Genomic DNA, 19,215 nt, shown 5'->3' on the forward strand with positions numbered 1-19,215 from the left:
TTTTTTTAAAGAAATTCAATGATACCAGTTTTTTCTGGACATTTCTAGTAACAATTTTAATAGATTTTAAAGAATATCCTTAAATATAGTTTACAAAAATGTTTTTAATTTTCAGTAATTGGATTATATATTCGTATATTTCGGCGATAAAATACACATTTTTATGTGAAAGATGTCGCTGCAGTTAAATAAATAATAGAATTGGAAAATAAAATAAAGATAAACGGATCAAACTGAAAACCTTATCATACTGAAGCGCTTAGGGATAGTTTCGAATCCCTTTTAGTTTTTTTAGTACTTTTTTTTTTAATTTCTCGCATACGAAATTTTTGGCACAATGTCTGCCTCTCTGTGAATAAGATAATTCAAAAATGATGTGAGCTAAACGAATGAAATTTGATATACGATTGTAATGACAAGAGCGTATATAAAAACTCATTACTCAAAAAAAAAAAAAAAAAACGTACCAATCAAGACTTCTTTCAAGAAATATCTATTTAAAATCTAATCAAAATACAACGATACACTTCCCCTTCGCCACGCAAACTGTTCTCAATCATATCTTTCAAAAAAACAATAACCCCAATGGCGGCTGCGGACATCGCCAATGACGTTAAAATCATATCAAAACACAACCATCCACTTCCCCTCCGCCACACAAACTCTTCTCAATCATATCTTTTAAAAAAAAAAATAACCCCAATGGCGGCTGCGAACCTCGCCAATCTTCTCCTCAGACGTCGCCAATGGCAGCCAAACACCACAGTCTTTATACAAAAATTTGCAGATTTATTCCAAGTTTAGAGATGGAATCCATTCACAGGAAGATTGTTCTGTCGAAGAACACGATAACAAAATATAAAGAAATAAAATGTAATATACAGGTTGAATATTTAAAAATTTAAAAATTAAAAGGTGTTAAATGCAAATTCGGAAAAAACCAGGGAGAGTAGTGGTTTAAGGTGTTAAAATTCCTATTAAATATTAAACACCTGTCGATTGGTACTATTGCATGCATGCAAATAGGGTTACATTAATGAAATACTGTATGTGATCTTGTAGTTACGTGTCAAATTTCGATTTCGATCGTGTCGGGAAAAAACGTAACAAATACAAATTCGCAGGAGAAGTTCAATAAAAAGTCTAGATTCACGCCAAATATCTGTATTTCGCAGTAATTTTTCGCCAATGTCACGCAATGCTTTCGTGGTTTTATCCTAAGTCCATAATCTTATGCGGGGGTTGGGGACGTAATTTCTTTATTAGAGAGTATAGGAAAAAGTCATGGTGCTACTACTCCCACTGGTTTTTTTCGAATTTGAGTTTAAAATAATGAATTTGTTTGGTTCGGAAATAAAATCAATAAATACTTTTCACTTTCATAAGAAAATTTACATAATATGCTAAAATTTACAAGAAAGTAGCAACAGTTCCTTTAAAATAATTTTAGAATTTCAGGAATTTTGTAGATTTTTTTTTATTTCCTTCATTGAACTGTAAATCGCGAATTAGCGCATTGTTCAAAGAAGAAAAAGGATTTTAAATCATTCTTGGAAAACCAAACTTATAAAATTCATTTGAAAAATTCGTTACATTTTTGTCTAATGTAAGAGAAATAGTGTGGGCTGTGCATTTATTTTAAAACATTAAAAAGATGTGGCGTTTTTATATAAAAAAAAGAGGTTTTATTATAATCAGCGGGAGTGCCCTTAACAAAGCAAATCCCCCGGGGATTTGCTTTGAAATGAGGATTCACCTCGAAATGAGGATGAGGTGCATCCGGCATAGTTGTTGGATCTCGCCACCCTGGAGGGTACACAAATAGGTGGGGGATCTAAATCCTCTCATCGATGACGGGAAGTATTTCTTTTGGGGAGGGTTGTACCGTGGATGGTGATGGCCCTTAGGACTCAACCATAGTTCTCGCCAGTGTTGCGGTCCGGTCATTCAGCCTTATGGTTAAATCCGTGTGCCTTCGTGGCAGGTCGGAGAGTCAGTCGGTTGACTGAGCAAAGCTTTCTCGCTAACTCAGCAATAAAGGATTTATCGCTCTTTCCCCATATAAAAATATAGACTTTGGGTAAGGCAGCGAATGCATTGCGTGACATTGGCGGCATTGTTACGGAATATTGATCTTTAACGTGATTCTAGTAGTTTTATTGAATTGATGGTACCGAATGTGCATTTTGTACAAGTTTTTACAGACCGATTAAAACCAAAATTTGACCCTGAATTACAGCTGTAGTCGTATGTTTACATATCAAATTTTAATGACTTGAGCCCTTGAGTTCCTGAGTTATATCATTTACATGCAAAGGAAAGAACAGACCGACAGGTAGCCAACCTTTTGACAGATTTGGTTCAAAATTTGATAATTCGGTTTCGAAAAAATTGATTTGGAATTGGAATCATGAATTTCTAGATTTTAGAAATTAAAGTGGTGTGCCAAATATTATTTATCCAGATTTATACATTTTGCAGTTATCGAATTCGGTTGTAACTGAATAGCTGGATAGACAGTGTGGCAGATTGCGATGCGTGAGGATAGAACCTGGGACCTTGTGGCTCGCTGTCCGGTAACATGGCCACGATACAAAAGCAAATACTCGTGCAGCGTAGCTGTGAATGAGCTTTCACCACAGACTCTCTCTCCAGTGAGTCGGAGATGAGACGAACGATATGGCTGTTGAGTGGTGATGTATTAGCTGTTGATTCTAATGCGCCTGTACCCATTTGAATAACGCCAAGTGTTATGGCCAGCGTGTGTGGGTGAGTGGTTGCTGATACTGTTGCTGCATCAAGTGAGTCTGACGACTTTGGTTTGCTGCGTCAAGGGAATCTGACGACTTTGGTTTTCTGTGGGTAGATGGCGCCACGACAGCTGTACGAAGGTTGAAGGATCACCGTCCAAGGTCACCAATGTAGCGATATGTCATGGGCGAGGATAGAACCTGGGGCCTTGTGGTTCGCTGTCTAGTAACATGACCACGAAACAAAAGCAATTGCTCGTTAACTGGCTTATAAGTTTTCAGCACAGCAGACTTCCTCTAAATTGATTTCGCACAAAATTTGATTAAAAATAATTTACAAATTTGGTATCAAGACAATGTACCAAATTTTAACACTTTAGCTAAAAGCGTTTCTGGGTCATCGCGTTCGCAGACAGACAGACATAATGCCAAAAGATGTGTTTTTCGGACCCAGGAAGGTCTGGAACGTGGAGATACATCAAAACCTTGAGTACGAATTTTTTGATGGTTATAATATTTTCTCTATATACAAGAAAGATAAATTTGTGAAGAATTAACCGATATTGTCCTGGGGCTTTTAATTCTTGTCAGTTCAGATGTAATAAAATTTCCTGAATATAAAAAGTAAAAATACTCAAAAAAAAAAATTAAATGCTAGTTTCTACAAATATAATTAAATGTCTTTCTGTGTCTGCCAATCAATCCTGACAGAGGTTGTAAGAAAGGGAGAACTGAATCGTGAGTTCCAGCTTCGTCCTTTAAATGTCTAACAAAAGTTCATGGTCACGCAACCACAAATTGAAAGGTCGAAATGAATTTTATAAAATAAATTCATTATTGTGTGATAACTTGTAGAGTTTCTGATTGGGAAATGCAGATGCTTGTTGTTCTAAAGAGATTTTGATTAAAACTAATTAAAGAATAAATCTTATTTATATTTATTTTTGAAACACAATGAATTAATTTTTAAGTCATTTTAATCTATGAAAAATATGCCGATTTCAAAGTTTTAAATAAACTAGCTCTCTCTCATTAAACAAGGTCAAGTTTTATTATGAAGGCCCCGGAACTTTATTTCGCAAAAAGGAATTTGAAACCAGCGTGAGTGGTCTCCAAAAAACGTTCTCGCATACTAGCCTTACATGTCATTCGTGTACAATAGTTACGTATTTGACTTACATTTAGTATTTTTACTGAATCTATCCTGTTATCTTAGCCTGGTTATTTAACGATTAATCCCTGGCATGTGTTAATAGTATCCCTAAAATCGAATTTGTGTTTTAGACGTGTTTTTCTCAACCGATTGAAACAAAACTTCCATGCAGAGCTACTGTTGTAGTGACAAAATTATGTACCAAATTTGATAAAGTTAAGACCTTGTGTTTTTGAATTATCGCTTTTACATGTTTCTGAAAGTACAGACCGACAGATGATCAACCACTCATTGGATTTGGCTCAAAATTTGACAGGTGTCCACTCTCTATATGTTAAATCTGTATACAGAATTTTGTCTAGCTGGCTAACTTCATTTTGTAATTATAGCATTAGCTCATATTCGAGCAAATGGACAGACGAACACTTCCTCTCAACAGATTTTACTCAAAATTTGATACATATCTGCAAGTTTAGTGTAAAGACAGTATACTATATTTCAACCATCCAGCTCAAATCTTTTTTGAATTTTCATTGTCACAGGCAGTTGGACATTTTCCAAAATTGTGGTTTTCGAAATCAAGAAGATCTAAAACGTAAAGATTCGTCAAGATCTCGAGTCCAAATTTTTTTGAAAATTATTACACTTCCTCCATACTACGTATACGACCCCCGGGGCGCCTCGAAATGAGGATGAGAGGCTTTCGGTATGGTGATTGGATCTCGCCACCCTGGAGGGTACACAAAAAGGTGGGTGATTTGGCCCCTCCCATCCATGACGGGACGTACTTCCTTCGGGAAGGGTTGTATCGTGGCCGGTGATGACCCTTAGGACTCAGCCACAGCTCCCTCCAGTGTTGCTGTTTCGGCGGTCCGGTCATTCAGTATTATTTATCCGTGTGCCTTCGGACGGGTCGGAGAGTCAGTGATATGACTATACTGCATATGCGAGATAGTAAAAAGAAGCGACTTCTTCCTTCTTCAGCTGATATAACCCCCGTAACTTTTGGTTGTGATATTTCCTGAAGGACAAAATCTACTGTGAAAAGCCATATGTGAAGGACAACATGCAGCGACATGTTCTTGATATTTTGGCAGATATACTACGGTCAGATGTGTAAAATATGGTTCTGCGATTGGAGCGTAATTGTTAAACATGAATTGTTAAATGGAAGGAATATTCCGTTAGAATTTCATAGTACTCGCTATTTTGATTATTTTGGCATATATTTTGTAATGAGACCTTCCTGTAATATGTAATAATATCTACACCTGCAATAATTTCAAAATACGAATTCCACTTTTGGATCGTTTTTGTGACAGAATTCGCTGTTTCATTCCAAGAAATACTTACTTCAAAGTAATACGACATTTTTTTGGTTTAGTTTTACTCTAGTTAGGATTTTTCAAAATTGTTCTATAATCAGTCATTAGAATAATATTTCTAAGGCTTGAAAAACCATTTACAGTCATCTGTATTGGATGCTGAGCCAGTGATCCCAGAGCTTGGCAACAAACTTGGCAATCATTTGGCAAACTTGGCGATGAATTTGGCTACAAAATGGATCGATAAATGCTCGAAACTTCGAGAATTTTGTCGATCCGTCCATTAGGAACCGAGATACCCTGATTGGTCTAGAAGCTTCGAGCCCCGCCTCCCGGGTATTATAAAAGGCCGGCACTCTCAAGCTGTGAGTCGTCGTGAATCATAGTCGTCATCATAGTCGGAGTCCCCGACAAGTAACGAGTCTTCGAGAGGATAGCGAAGAAACAGCGGAGTGCCAACGTTGGGTGTAGAGAGTGCTGAACTGCTGTGTGCCGAAATCTGTTGTCTACTGGGAAAGCAGCGTCGTATCTTTTGTGTAGTAGCCAGTTGTGAGAAGTAGTGAGTAGGCAGCTAAAGCAAGGAGACAGTGAGAAGTTCAGCCGGTTTGGAGAGATGGTAGATCGAAGCTCCGAGGATCCCCTCCCCTGCTGGATTCTGTCTGGCCTCTTCGTGTGCTGTGGCCGATTACTACTTGTGGGCTACCGTCTGCTGTTGTGTGCTACTGTGTACTGTCCTGTGTTCGTCCCGGTTGTAAATATTTGACGTCTGAGTATTCGTCTTCTTTGTGTTGGTCTCTATGTGTAAATAAATGTCGTTGTGTTCTACTGAGGTCTGGTGAAGAAAATCCGTAACAATACTATTTAAAACAGAGTTGCACCAATTAAAAATTTGGAAACCTGCAAGTAAATAATTTTCATGGAGTTTTCAATCCCTTTGCTAATTTGGTTTCAAATTTGATCCGTATCTGCACTTTAGATGCTAAACCTGTGGAGTTTATTATTTAAAGCTTTTTTTTTAAATTTATCTTGTTTTTTTTACATTTTGTAGTTATTGAGTTCACTCGTACTCGAACAGCCGGAAAGTCTTCCTCTATTGGGATTTAGATAAAATTTGATAGGAATCCATAAATTTCCCTTAAAGACTATATGCCAAATTTCATTCGTCTAGCCCAAAGCGTTTTTGAACCAGCATGTCCACAGCCGGTTAGAAATAAAGCCATAAGTTACGTATCCCGAACTCAGAGATGTATGAAAAAGGGAAATTCATCAAAATTCGAGTTTGTATTTTTTGCTGATTATGATTTTTTTTAATTACGCATTTGAGAAAGTATAACATTAATTATTGAAAGAATCTAATAGACACTTATATCCGTTATAATGTGTTTACATGCATGTGTTTACAGATGTTTCTTGGGTAAAGGGGTAATCTGGCCAAGACTTTTTGTTGTTGTTGTTTTTGATAGATCTAGACCTCTGTCAGGAAAAGGATTTGTAACAGCCATTACACACAAATCATTACACTTTTTGGAACTAACGAAAATTGCTTAAGATCTTTTTAATTTAACCAATAAAACAAGAATATTCACAGAGGGAGCTATTAAAGAATTATCGTAAACTGTTTTTAAAATTAAATATATAAAAATATAATATCAGAATATAACTTTTTATATGATGACAATAGTTTCAGATTCGAATAAAATGTGCTCGGAATTATTAATATAGCCAACATTAAATGAGAGAAAATTTTGAAACACCCGTTTTGAATGCTAAAGTAACCAAATTTATCTAAATGTATTGTAATAAAGTATTTATGAGCTCGCTTCAAACTATTTTTAAATGAAATTATTTAAAAGAAATTAAGCTAAAATAAAGAATAAATTATTTTTAAGAAAAATTCTAGAAAGTAATAATAATTTCCTTGAATGAGAGTGGCAACACTCTGATATATGCAAACATTAAAAATGTATGTAATATTTTCATTTAATGAGAATATTAATATGATTCACAAAAAATAGATTTTAGGAGAAGATTTATCGTCAACTTACTAGATGGCGCCACTATCTTTTGATATCGTTGGAAATTATGCCATTCAAAATAATCGAAGATGATTTAATTTCCTGTCCCGCTTTCTGCATGAAGAAAAATTAGCATCTATATTCATCTACGTACAGTCTAAAAAAATTAACTTAAATAATTATTTCAACGTTAATTGTGTGTTTTTTAATGATTTCCAGAACTGATTCCAAAAATGAAATGTTTTTTTCTAACATATGAGGTTTATTTTTTCATTATATGATCCTAAATTAAGATACTTCTACATTTTCAATATATTACTTTACAAACAGTTATATTTTTTGCAGCTATAACCTAGCTCTGACACGATTTAAATGTTAAATAGGTTCATGAAAAAGATTGTAATTCTTCGTATTAGCAATATCTTTCCTTTCCTTTTCTTTTTTTTTTCTTTCTTTCTTTTTTTTTTTTTTTTCAAAACCACTTTTTGGTTTTTATTTGATCTTTTTTTATATAATTCAGTAAGTAGCATTTAGATATCAAATTAATAATGGCTTTTATTTTTAAAAACCTGATTTGTCTTTATATAATTCAGTAAGTAGTATTCGAATATCAAATTGATACTCCATTAACCTTGATATCCTTTTCTATTTCTTTTATACCTTGATGAATTATTTCTGTTTACTCTTACATTATTGTACCTAAATTTTCAGAATAATTTTTATGTGATTTTATATTTGTGTTTGTATTTACTTTTTAATTTTAGATGTTTAGATGATGAAAATAGAACTGAAGGTTGAATACTAAGAAATTGTTACTTCTTGTTCATTTGCTGTTTTTACTTTTTCGTATACGTAGTCCAGAGAAAGTATTGTAACAGTGAAAAATTTCAAACTCGAGATTTTATGGAATCTTAATGTTTTAAACCTCATGAGTTCGAAAAATACATTTTTAGAAAACGTATGTCTGTAACAAGGATAACTAAAAAAAAAAAAACGCTTTGAGCTAGACGGATGAAATTTGGTACACTGTTTTTACACCAAATTTATAGATTTCCTTCACATTTTGAGAAATATCTATGCTGAGGAAGTCCGTCTGTTAGAATATAAGTCAACACCATAATTATAAAACGAAGAGAGCTGAATTGATAAAATTCCATACACAGGTTTAACATCTGTAGCGTAGACACTTAACATATTTTATGTTAAATCCAACAAAGGTGACCAGCTTTCGATTCATACATTCAGAAACATGTGAACGCAATAACTTAAAAACGCAATGATTTAAATATATTAAATTTAGTTTGGTTATAACTGCAAGTGAATTTTGCATTAATTTATTAATAACTCAATAACTTAATTCATTAATTAATTAATAACTCAATAACTTAATTCATTAATTAATTAATAACTCAATAACTTAATTCATTAATTAATTAATAACGCAATAACTTAAAAACGCAATGATTTAAATATATTAAATTTAGTTTCGTTATAACTGCAAGTGTATTTTGCATTAATTTATTAATAACGCAATAACTTAATTCATTAATTAATTAATAACGCAATGATTTAAATATATTAAATTTAGTTTGGTTATAACTGCAAGTGTATTTTGCATTAATTTAATGTTAAGTTAGGATAATTTTGTGTTACAATTTTATTTCAATTAGTTGGTAAAGACGCGTCTGAAACACAAATTCGATTTTCAGATTTTATTAACGGTATCCCAGGGATTAATCGCCAAATAACTCGCCAAGCATGACACGACAGGTTCAACAAAAATGCTATATTCACGCCAAAAGTTATTATTTTGTAATTATTGTACGCCAATGCCATGTAAAGCATTCCGTTATTAGAAAATAAGCGAGAAATGTTTCGGGAGACCACTCTCGCTGGTTTAAAGAAATATTGCTTCAAATATAATTCACTGTACAGAAGAGGTACAGCATTTCTACTGTAGTATGAATTATTAAATGAAGATCTGTTAATCGAAATCGAATACATCCATTCACAAAAATTTTCAAAAGACACAGAAAAAAAAAACTTATAATTTCCCAAATAATTTGCTTCTTGGTCTTGTTTTCTTTCAATCTAAAGATTTAACTCTATTATACTAAAAGAAATTGACGGAAAATTTTTATGATCAATTATAGAGAAAAAAAAATCCCACCTTACCAGATATATTTAAGTTTTATATGAAATTGGGGAATATATACTATGTTCTGAAAAAACACTATCACTAACACTATAAAACACTAGCACTAAGGAAATTATTTTTTCAGTTTATTTTCAAACTTCCGTTAAAAAAAAAGTTAGGAAAAATTTCTCTTGTAAACTTAATCGTGGTTACATCAAACCACAATTCACATCTACGCCACTGCGTACCTCAAACTCTTGATTGTGAATATTCACCTTCTGAAAAACCATCTAATATGCATCTCATTCTTAATGAGCCAATCTTTCAAAAGTTTTGGTCAATTTCTGCCGAAATGGGTTGTAACGAAATATCTCATGTCTTTGGTCTTTACTTTAATTATACTGTTCTCCAAAGGAAATGAAGAGAGATGTGTTATATTGTCTTTTCGCTATCGTTTCTTTCTTTTTTTTTTTCAATTTCTAAACCATAACCAAAATCGAATCTGTAATGAGAAAAGCACTGTTTTTAGTCTAAATTCATCTTATAGATTATCGTATCTTTTTCTCACTCGAATATATGCGGAAACTTTGCTGTACACATCTGAAAGCTTTTTCAGATCGTATTGCTAAAATTCTTCTCTAAGCATTTGAGCAGTTCTGAAGTTTTCATAAAACTTGTTTACTGTCCATTATTTATAATGGTACACCTTTTCCCAGAAATAACACTTTTCCAACTCTCAACAGTCATGCGTTTGATATGCCTATAACAAACAAAAACAGCGGAAGTGGTCTCCCAAAACCCTTCTCGCATACACTCTAATAAAGGTTTTATCCCAGAGAACGCCTTGCATGGCATTTGTGTACAATACTTACAAAATACGAATCTTAGACGTGAATTTATTGTTTTAATTAAATCCATCGTGTAATCTTAGGCTAGTCTTTTGGCGATTAATCCCTGGCATGCGGTTAAAAGTATCCGAAAAATGAATTTGTGCTTTAGATAAGTTTTCCAAACTGATTGGAACAAAATTTGACACAAAACGACACTTGAAATCACGAAATCAAATACCAAATTTAATATATTTGCCTCTGCGTTTTTGAGTATAGCATTTACATTTTTCTGAAAGTGCATACCGACAGATGGTCAACCCTTTGTTGGATTTGGTTCAATATTTGAAAGGTGCCCATACTATAGATGTTAAATCAGTGTACTGAATTTTATGCATCAAGCTCTCCTTGTTTGGTAGTTATCGTATAACATACATTCGAAATACAAACTGACAGACTTCCCCTGAATGGAAAATGTGTTAATACATGCAATTTGGTATGAAGACCTTAACGTTATTTAACCTTATTATTATTATTATTAACCTTATTTTAACCTTATTTATTATTACTTATATAAGACCTTATTTAAACCGTCTTGCTCAGGGCGTTTTTATTTTTTCACAGACATGTGATGTAAAGTGTGTTCTTCGAAGTCATAATGGTCTAAAATGTCCAAAAAGGTAAATGTCCTAAAAGGTCCAAATCACGAGTTTCAGATTTTTGACGGTTATTATTCTTTTTCCTTACTAGGTAAACGAGAAAGTATTTGATTCTCGCAAACTAGAAACCTTTTTGATCCCAATTTCACGAAATACTATTCTTTTATATCCGTAGCTGTCCTATCCGAAGTAGTAAACAATTCAGTTTAATAAATACATATACAAATGTTTTGAAGAAAATCATGAGAGATAAATATTTCAAACATAATGGACATTGGCGAGCTGCTTAGCAGAGGTTACGCCATCTTTCGGTCTATCGAAAGAAATCTATCTTCGGGTGTTTATTACATTTGTGTTCTTTTTATCATGTGAGAACATGATGTTGTTTTGGTTAGAGGTTTTTGAAGCCTTAAAATGCGTAGGCAACAAATTGTTGAAGCCTCAAAATGCATAGGCAACAAATTTTTGAAGCCTCAAAATGCATAGGCAACAAATTGACGATTTATCACTTTTGAGGCATCAATTTTTCGCTTTTAGGGTTATTAGAAAATAATGCAGAAAGTTTCACATTTATCGATTTATCGCCAACTAAAATTACAATTTGATTTCCTAATTTTTTTATTTCACTTTTGGGTCGAAATACCTCTCATAAGTGCAATGACTTATTTTACATCTACTAAATAAAACATCCCATGACTTAATTTATTATCATTTGGAATTATGTTTACAAGTCAAATATAATGTCTTAAGAAATGCAAAACTGGATTTATTTTATCATACTTTCAGATTCCCTTTTTCGTTACAGAGGCGTTTCTATTTTCTTGTGTCTGAGTTTAATTTAATTTAATTTCTTGTTAAGTTAAGTTAATTTCTTGTGTCTGAATTAATTTAAGTTATCTGAATTTAAAAAGCCGGTAAACATAAATAACACTGAGTTCTCGTGTTGATGAAATAACAAAATGTCAGTATAATCACTGAGCGAACATTGATTGCTTAGTTGAGATTCTATTAAGTCAGTTTAAACTTTAGACACTGCCATATCCAAAGTAGTAAATAATTCTGTCTAACAAATATATATTTAAAAAATTTTAAAGAAAATCAAGAGTAATAAATTTTTCAAACGTAATGAACATTTCAGAGGTGTGGAACGTCATATTTTAACGCTTAACTCTCAATTGAAAAAATAGTGAAAAATTTAAAACAATATCGTGTAGAGAAAAAGTAACTGGAATGAAAAATTTAGCATTCCGAGATTACTGAAGGCTGAGTGGATTTGTAAAGTTTTGCAGAAAATTAAGCCAAATTGGATATAATGAGTTGATAAATATCCGTATCTTTGTAAAAAATATATATATTTCCAAATATTTAAACATTTAAAGAGGTCTAAAAAGAAGGAGTATAACACTTCTGACAAAATGTGTATTCACTCATATCAATTGAATACTACAATTATAAAATTGCGGATAAAAAACGAATTTATAGAAAGTGGACACGCCCATTTTTTGTGGGTAGCTATTCAATTAAAATTATTTCCATTCATGGAAATTTGAATTTACATTTGCTGGCATCTGTCATTTTTCGAGAGTTGAGAAAATCGGTGATTTTCTTGTGCCTATATATAATATGCATTTAGGATTTTATGAATATGTGTTTGTAGCAGTTGCATTACTCTATCTTCACTTTTGGATAATACATGGTGATGCCTGGTTTGGTACGCATCCCATAGTGCATTGCGACTATAATTATAATGAGATGTGATGCTGTTCTGTGAGGTGTGCGCACAGTAATGTCTTGTCCTTCGTGTTTGTGTTTGTTTTATGCGAAATGCGATCATTAAAGGAATGTTCCCGAAAACATGGGTCATTTTACTTCTACTGCATGGATCAGAATGATTTACATTCTACCACATGTTCACATAAATATGGTGAGGTAACATTTTTTTACAGATTTCAAGCTATTCAGTACAAATAAATTCAATTTAATTCATCACCTTAGACGCCCTTTTTTTAAACGAATTTAGAACTAAACAAGGATTTTCTTTTACAATAATATTGATTGTAAGTTTGAAAATTTCCCCATTTAGGCTTTGATAAAAACCATATGGGATCTTAGTATCGCTGAACGCACGTTTTAAGAAGAGAAAAAAAAAAGTTGTTAATATACATTTCAATCAGCTTGCTCAGATCTATAATCTGAGCTTTCAAAACATCTAAACAAAGTGAAATGGCGTTTCATAGTCCTCTCTATCAGTTTGACATTTATATACATCTTTTTAAATATTCATAGTGGTAATAATTTGTTCATAGATTTGTTCGAATTATAGGTTTGCATTCAAATGTTTGATTTCTGATTCTTCTTTCGGGTTTATACAATGAATTAAATAGGTCTTTAAAAAAATTGAAATAGATTATTTTGCGAAGCAATAAAGTTTGTATTCCACACACACCCACTCACATAATCTGAATTGTATATTAGCTGATAAAAGATATGATCATCTTTGTAATACAAGGTACGGCAGAAAAACCCTGACAAACAATTTTTCATATAACTTTATTAAGAATAAATAACAAAATATAACAAATCATAATTAGAGAAGACTTTTACTAATAAATTAATTAGTTTCAAAGTGGCCGCATTTTTCAGCGATGCAGAGGCGCAAACGCGTATTGGGTCCAAGTTTTCAACAATGGGCAGCAAGTCTTCTATATTTAATCTATCCCATCCCCGTAGAAGCCATTGCTTTCAAGAGTCGAAACTTGTATGTCTCTTAGTGCAAGCCCTAAACTCCAAAATGGGCCATATATTGTAATTATGGGATTGATATTCGGTGAGAATAGTGCCCGTTCTCCAGATGATATCACTTCCGGAAAATGCTCCTTGCACCCTTCTTGTGTCTTTTTGGCCTTTTGAGCTAGTGAGGAGTCTTCTTGTCCAGTTAAAATTGCCGAAGTTCTTTTTCGCCCACAGAAGTATAGAAGCTTTTAGAATGTCCCGCTGGTACAGTTTTTGATTAATTTTAACCTCCTCATCCACAGAAACCAGAGGTGTTTTGCAGCTTCAGTTCCAGATCATGACCGATTTTGGATGCTGGAGATGTTCAAATATTGCCGAGGTACTTGGAGCGTCTACAGACCAGATACTATCGTTTTGGGAGTTATGGGCTTTTTGAACGCTAAAGAGTCTCAGAAGTTTTCGGCGTCTTTGGAGCCGCAAGAGTTTGTTTCCTCCAGTGAGAAGCTGATATTTTTGTAACCTGCAATGCTTCAGTCCAAGCTCAATTTTTGCCATTTGCCACACTGATAGGCCACTAATTCCCTTTCCACGAGCGATCCTTCTCATGGAAACCCACGAATTTCGTTGAACCCGCCTTTTGATGGCCTTACGGTTATTGAAAGTATTCACCTTATGTTTCATCCCCTTCCTCGACGTCAACCATCATTGCCAAGTGCTTTGAAACGACAGATTGCATTAGACACTGTTTGCCGAGCCACATTAAGCAAACGAAAGAGCTCACACTGTCGTTTTCCTTGTTTAACAGTTTAAAATAGCAAATCTTTTGATTGACATTGTAAAAGATTCAAGAAGAAATAATTCGAAACTAAAAATTGCATTTTAAATTATTTAATAATTGAAGAGATAGACAAAACGAAATGAACACAAATTAAAAAGAAATGAGTTAACTTCTATTCTATGATGCGATAACTTTGTCGGAGTTTTTATGCTACACCCTGTAAATATGTTCTAAAATTCGATATTTTTAGAATTGGAAATATGCATTTTTGGAAAATATTCTAAAACTTTAAGGATGTGTTAAATGGAGGAAAATAAAAATTTTTGAAGAAACGAGGCTGAAGTCCTTTTGTGCAATCGGATACTAAGAGTATAAAATTGTGAAGAAAAACAGAATCTACAAAACCAAGTTCGCTAACTTTCGTTACATTTGAAAGTTCATTACCCTCAGATACACTATCAAAAGGCACCTACCCTTCTTCGTTCTTAATATAAAAGATAAAACGTAAACACAAAACTTCGTAATGTTTTATCAATGGTGAAATTTTTTGACAGATTTAGGCAGCATAAATCATTAAATCAATTTCGATAAGTATAGTTGCATATGAAGCTATGTCATTAAGGATCGTCTGCTCTCATAACCTCGCCGTTCGAGAGAAGTTGGAAAAATAGAACTTCCTATTGTTATATTTATGGAGGTATCTTGGGCTCGCCAGCCTAAATCATTGAACCGATTTCACAAAACTTTACTTTATTTGAATGATAAACTGTCTGTTCATCATAAATCATCACCTAGCCCTTTGCCTTCCATTTCGGGAGATTTTACAAAATTAAACTTTGGCACTTCTTTCAATGCTCAACAGCTGGAATAATTTCACCAATTTTCAATATCAAACTAAAACTTTCATTGTTTTGAAATACTCTATCATTATTTTGCAGTTTTTACTTATATTAAAAAAACTATAAAACTATTTTTTATATTACCTTTGTCAATGTAGATTGATTGTCATGATTAAATTAATAGGTACTTGTCAGTTGTTTTACGTCAATCAAAAAGCGCGAAGAAAAAATTTAGCCATTTTGGCGATTTTCATCGATTTAGTTGACGTTTTTTGGTCGCCGTTAAAACAGAATTGTTCCAATCGTACGAATTGTACCAGGCTCTTCAGCCACCATATTAATGGTCTTAATATAATAATGTCGAATGACTAACAGTACAATAATACAGAAATACAGAATTCTCAAAATAAAAATAAGTTTTATTTAAAATTACGAATGCATAATAATGGTAAAACCTTCTGAACGGTTAGTTACGCAAAATAACGAAATCGGTACAATTATTGAAATTGGGGGCTTTATTTAAACTGCATTTTGTAACATCTGTCGAAAATGGATGTAAAAAAGATATATGACCCTTTGAAGACATAACAAAGAACCATGATCGTACGTACGAAACCGAATTTGGTAAAATCGATATATTAAGTATTTTACTTAGTGATACAAATCGAGTCAAGATTGTGACTTGAAAATTCAATCAAGAATTTGCCAAATAGACAATAAGCAGAGAAGTATGCTTTTTAAATTTCTTTCGGATATGAGCGATAGCTGAGAGAAGGGTGTCATTGATTTGATATGAAATTCATGGACCATTGTCAGCATTAAACTAAAATGAAATAAAAATTGGCGAAATTGGTACAGTTTTTGTGCCTGCGGAAATGGTTCCTTGATTTTTTCTACTTATTTTAAAACTCCAATTGGTCTGCAAACATCTACAGCTAAATGCAGTTAGTTTTCATTAAAAATTAAACTGCCGCAAAATGAATATCTATTATTCACAATTTTGCAGAAATGATGTAGTTGACAAATAGGATGTGACAAGTTTAAAAGAGCGTTAATTTGGCTAAATCGGAATTTGTTTTAATGCTTAATACCGAGTTTGAGATTGTTGAGAGTCAGATAAAATTGATATCCTTATTTACTATTGTCAAAACAGATTTTTTATATCAGTAAAGAATTTCTTTATGTAACGTGAATTTCAAAGAAAAGTGAGTTCAATAATAGATTGAATATTCAATCAGAAATTAGTTGATAAATATGCGTATCTTTGTAAAAAAATATATATTTCCAAATATTTAAACATTTAAAGAGGTCTAGAAAGAAGGAGTATAACAATTCTGGTAAAATGAGGCTTCACTCGTATAAATTGATACTACAATTATAAAACTGCGAATAAAAAACGAATTTACAGAAAGTGGACACGTTCATTTTTTGTGGGTAGATTATCAATTAAAATTATTTCCATTAATGGAAATGTGAATTTACATTTGCTAGCATTTGTCATTTTTCGAGAGTTGAGAAAATCGGTGATTTTCTTGTGCCTATATATAATATGCATTAAGATTTTTATCAATATGTGTTTGTAGCAGTTGCATTACTCTATCTTCACTTTTGGATAATACATGGTGATGCCTGGTTAGGTACGCATCCCATAGTGCATTGCGACTATAATTATAATGAGATGTGATGCTGTTCTGTGAGGTGTGTGCAAGTTAATGTCTTGTCTTGTCCTTCGTGTTTGTATTTGTGCGAAATGTGATCATTAAAGAAATGTTCTCGAAAACATACGTCCTGTTACTTCCACTGTACGAATCATAACGTTCTTCATTCCACCACATGTTGACATAAATATGGTGAGGCAACATTTTTTCAAAGTTTTCACGCTATTCAATAGTAGTTAATTTGCCTTTAATTCATCACCCTCGACGCCATTTTTTTAAAAAGAGCAAATTTGAAACTAAACAAGACTTTTCTTTCACAATAATATTGATAACAAGCTTAAAACACTTAAAAGTTATGCTTTTGTAAAAGCCATAGGAGATCTCAGTATCGCTGGACGCAAGTATTAAAAAGAAAAAAAGTTATGAATTCACATTTCAATCAGCTTGCTCAGATCTATAATCCGAGCTATCAAGACATCGAAACAAAACTGTAATGGCGATTTACGGTCATTTCTATCAGTTTGACATTTATATATATATTTTTAAAAAATATTCATAGTGGTAATGATTTGTTCATAGATTTGTTCGAATTATAGGTTTACATTGAATTGTTTGATTTCTGATTCTTCTTTCGGGTTTATACAATGAAATGAATGTTGTTGAAAATACCTGATTTCTGCATTTGAAATTCTACTTTAATGACTCTAAAATATACAAAATTAAATATTTTTTTTAAAAAAAAATTATAATAGATTATTTTGCAAAGCAATAAATTTTGTGTCACACCCACCCACATAATCCGAATTGTATATAAACAAATAAAGGATATGGTCATCTTTGTAATACAAGGTACGGCAGAAAAACCCGGGCAAACAATTTTTCATATAACTTTATTAAAAATAAATAAATTAACAAGACATAACAAATAATAATAAGAGTATATTTTTATTAATAAATAAATTAATTTCAATGTGGCAGCCTTTCCCAGCGATGCAGAGGGGAAAACGCTTACTGAAATTTTCAACAATGGGCCAAAAGTCTTCTATATTTAATATATCCCATTCCCGCCAAATCGATTACTTTAGTTAGCCGAAACTTGTGTGTGGTTTAGTGCAAGCCTTAGACTTGAAAATGGGCCGTACATTGTAATCCATGGTATCGAGATTAGCTGAATATTGCGCCTAATTTTTGTGAAGTAAAAAAAAAAAAAAATACAAACACGCACACATATTATTAGTGCATGTTTATTTAATGCGTGATTTTGTTTTTGCTAATACATCAATTACTTCAGAAAGATTAGAATTTCTTGTAATTTTTTTTTCGATGCTTAATATAGAAAGTGCATTTAAGCGTTCTGAACACATGCTTGACCGAAAATAATTCTTTATTAATTTGAATTTTCTAAAGGAGCGCTCACCATTTATTATAGTAAATGTTAACGTAAAGAATAGTTTTAACACAGTTAATACATTTAGAAATAATTCATTATAATTATTATTTAGTATGCATTGCAATATGACTTGGCGTGGTTTACATCTCTTTCATTCAAAATCAAATCCTCGTAACAAACAAATTACTTGGATTAGGTTTTCATCTCAATCCGTGTTATAAAACTTTACATAGTCTTTGGAACATTTCTCTAATTCATATTTTGTGTCTTGTGACATAGCCTGAATACAGCTACGCAAACACCTTCAATAGCTCTTAATCTCTCACTTAGAATAATAAATTTCAATTTTTCTAGCGTCTTTGTGGTTTCTAAGAGTTTAAGACTGAAATCATGTATAAAGCTTAAAAGATAAATGTAGGAAGAAGATATATAAATTATTTATATCATCATCTTTCAAAATATTAAGTTCTTTCATGCATAAAACAGGTTCCTAATTAAAAATGAGTTTAACGGATAATGAAACAAGCTACAAAATACTAATTATATTTAATACATTCCATATTATGAAATTTTAACAAAATGAATGATTGCATTTCACTTTCCAGCATTTGAGCATTATTTGTGCCACTTCAAGTTTCAATTCAGTTTCTGGATACTTTTTATAGTAAGACACAATAATTAAAGTTTCGCTAAGACTTGTCCAGTTATATGCAAAACATGACAAAATCGTGACAACTTTCTGAAAACTCGTCAACAGTCAATCAAATAAGAATGGATTGACGGTGTGCCTATCCAGGGTTTATAATACTTAAAAAATATATCTTATACATAATAGTTTAAGTATAGTTTTATAGTTTGCACTTATAATAGTTTTAAAAAAATTCGAGCTCCATATTTTGACGCATCAGCACGTTTTAGATCTCTCAGAATCTCATTTTTTAAAATAAAATC

This window comes from Argiope bruennichi, chromosome 7 (assembly GCF_947563725.1).
Source record: "Argiope bruennichi chromosome 7, qqArgBrue1.1, whole genome shotgun sequence".
Classification (NCBI taxonomy): Eukaryota; Metazoa; Arthropoda; class Arachnida; order Araneae; family Araneidae; genus Argiope; species Argiope bruennichi.